Source organism: Talpa occidentalis, unplaced genomic scaffold (genome assembly GCF_014898055.3).
Source record: "Talpa occidentalis isolate TD23 unplaced genomic scaffold, MPIMG_talOcc4v2.1 talOcc4.5, whole genome shotgun sequence".
Taxonomy (NCBI): domain Eukaryota; kingdom Metazoa; phylum Chordata; class Mammalia; order Eulipotyphla; family Talpidae; genus Talpa; species Talpa occidentalis.
The window spans coordinates 10,651,529-10,655,052 of record NW_023604861.1 but is presented as its reverse complement, the minus strand read 5'-3'; positions in this window follow the sequence as shown (position 1 = coordinate 10,655,052).

Below are 3,524 nucleotides of genomic sequence, written 5' to 3'. Positions count from 1 at the left end.
TGCATAATCATCTTTTTTTGGACTTCCTATTGTGTAAGAAATTTAAATACTTATTTTTAAAGTTCCTAAAGTTGTCTGTTATGTTACTTGTGTATGAATGCACTGGTAAGTAATGAGTAATACAGGAGGACCACAGAGTGTGGGCATACGGGGGGTACTGTCCTTCCTTGGCCACTAACATCCCATCTAGTCTTCCATTATCATTTTGCACATGTCATTAATGAGTTCCCTTGTGTTTGCCTATTCATTGTTTTTATTTTTTATTAATTTTTTAAATATTTATTTATTTATGCATATAAGTGGGGGGGATGAGAGGATTCACCAGAGATAGAGCGAGGAACAGAACAGGCAGATTGACCAAAGTACACTGCTGAGGGGAGCAGTGGGTGAGTCAGGAGAGGTCTGCTGTGCCACATGGGCAGCTCCCTGGCTGGCTGGGGATTGAACTTGTGCTGCAGAGGCTGCAGACAGCTTGGTAGGTTGTGTCTTAACCCTTTGCACCACCAGGGAGGCCCTTCATTGTTTTTAAATCTCAAACTTTAGACTCTGATTCTTTGTCATGATGATTCTAGTGTTGGTGACAAGCATCTCAACTGGTTCAGTATTACCAATAAAACTCTAAACTTCAAGGTTGTGACAGACACTGTTATTAACCAATAAAACTCCCCCAACTTCCTTGTGAACAAAGTGATGATATTATATGGGCAGCAAGGGGTACAGATACTTGGGAAGTTGGTTATGGCTCCTCAGTGGGTTATTATAATGGTAGCTCCCATTTAACTGCCTCTTGGGTGTCCATGCCTTGTGTGGCACCTTCCCACTTGATTCAAGGCTTGGCCTCACATCTACATGTCGTCAGTAGGGGATTAGCAAGCATATTGCAAGCAGAGGTTCAATAAGCTGTTTCACATTGAGGCTTTTGTGTGTGGAAGGCTCCCAGCTGCCATGTTATGAGATGTATAGCCTCATAGAGAGACCAGTGGGAGAGACTGAGACATTCTACTTGGCTTTTGGAGGAGCAACCAATCAACAGCTAGTCCAAATGGCAAGCCATACAAATGAAACATCCTTGGTATTCCAACCCCGCTGAACCTCAGAACAGTGATAGCCCGTGCTGAGCCATGTGAAGAAGAAGAATCACCTCACTGAGCCCAGGCAATCCACAGAATCTTAAGAGGTAACAGAATGCTTATTGAGATATTTGTTACATAGTAATTGATAACTGGAAATGGCTCCTCTACCTAGAAACACCATGATAACCATATTATAATGACTGGCATAGAAATAAAATTAGGAACAAAGAAGTATTTCTTTTGCATTTTTGCTGCAAATCCTAGATATGATTTTCACATGTATGGGACACAAGAAGATTGATACATGTATGTATCAATTAAAAACACCACCTTTCTATTTTATTCTATTGTACTTAACCCCTATATAGTGCTCTTCATAGAATACGGGTGATTTAGAACATTGTTATTTAGCATTCATTTAACTTTTCTTGCCTTCTATGTATGCTACACATTATTTTAATTTTTATATTTTGAATATACTTTGTAGTTATTTACATTTTAAAATTATTTCCTAACTCTCCAATATAACACTGATATTGGGCCCAATTTATATCTTCTTAAAGCATGTGGTTGTGTTGACTGATTATAGCTCTGGATCCAGGCAATGAGTAGAAATGGAACATCAAAACCATTACAGCAAAGGTCACACCAGAAAATCTATATTAAAAACATGAGTCATAGCCAATTGCTCCCTTCAAATAATATTTCATATAATTATCACAGAAGCCACAAAAATATTTGGACAATTCAAGCTGAAGGTAGTGCAGAGTGGTAGACTAGAGAAAAGCTTTGGAATGACGCAGGTGGATAAGGTTTTTGACCTCTCTGATTATTAGCTTTTCATCCATAAAATGGTTATTATTTTATAAGACAGTGGTGAGGACTAAATGAAACAAGAAGATTTAAAAAACTTAATGTAGGGACTGATACACCAAAAGTATGTATTATACCTAGTCTTATTACCGGTAGAGCATTATTAAGGTTATCGGTAAGATCTTATTACTAGGACTGTACACTAGTGGAGAATTAATTTCTTAATGTCACAACACTGTCTTGGTTTGAAGTATGCAGAAATGCTTTAAGTTTATGAGGGAGGGTGCCATTCTGTAACTTACCACTCTTTTATAAATGGCTATAAAGAATGAATCCATTGCAGAGTTTATTAATCCTATGTGTTTGCTGTGACACATTTGAACATTTTGTTGATTCAGGCTTATAGGTTAAAAATATGAAACTTTTTTTGAGGTAGATTTTAAGTATTTGAATTTAACCATTTTTGAATCACTGAATTTAATCACTCTTTGGCACTTTCAAACACTATTACTTAGGGATTTGGCCCTAGTATCATTCTCTCCCAAAAATAATGACTAAAACCAAAATAAAAAAAGAGCTTTGAACAGTTATCAGCATAAATATAATGTGTTAGGAGGAAGCAGTAATCAAACTTGCTCGTTTGATTACTTTGATTGCTTTTGAAGGCTGATTTCCTAACCTGGTAGGGGTGATTTGGGAGATGTCGTTGTAAGAAAACAGATAAGCTGAAATAGTTGGAGACAAAGGAAAAGGAAGAGTTAGTCTTTAAGAACAAAAACAGATGACTGGATCAAGAGGATGTGGTACATATATACAATGGAATATTACTCAGCAATCAAAAAAGATAAACACATGCAATTTGCAGCAACATGGATGGAACTAGAAGGGATCATGCTCAGCGAAATAAGCTAGAAAGAAAGAGAAAAATATTGGATGGTCTCACTCATAGCAGGAATTTAGAAAACCTAAATAAGGGACCAGGAAAAAGACTAATTATAATAAAGTAAAAATCAAAATTAACAAGCAACTATAAACCAGAGACACACTGAGGAATGGGGAAGGGAGTACGGAGTAGGGTCAAAATAAGGGGGTTGGGAATTGTATGGGGAATATAACCAAGATGAAAATGAATACATTGTATAAAAATGAAAAATGATGTAAAAATATATAAAATAAAATTTAAAAAAAGAACAGGTTATAAGGAATATTTAAGGAGGAAGAAGAGATGATAGGGAAAATGTTTAAGTGAAAAATAAATTGATAGCTGAATATGATGCATACATAAAGGGAAAAAAGCCCACAAAAGAGGTCTTAAAGAAATGTGAAAAGGCCCCAGAGATGAAATGTTATATAAATATTGCTAGTCAGTAAAATCGACCATGGCAAAGCCACATGTTTTGTAACTTAAAGAACTAAGAAAGGCAAAATGACCTACTCAGCATTGGATAAAGAGAATTTCAAAAAGGAGGGCTTATTAATTGCCCCCCAATAAAAAATAGGGGTGTAGAGGGGTGTAGTATTTAGGACAGCTGGGGCAAAATTCAAGGAGATCATGGATGGCATGAAAATGTTGAGAAAGTAGAATGAGTACTAAGTTAAAAAAAAAAAAAAAACGAGAAAAGAATAAATTTCCCTCTT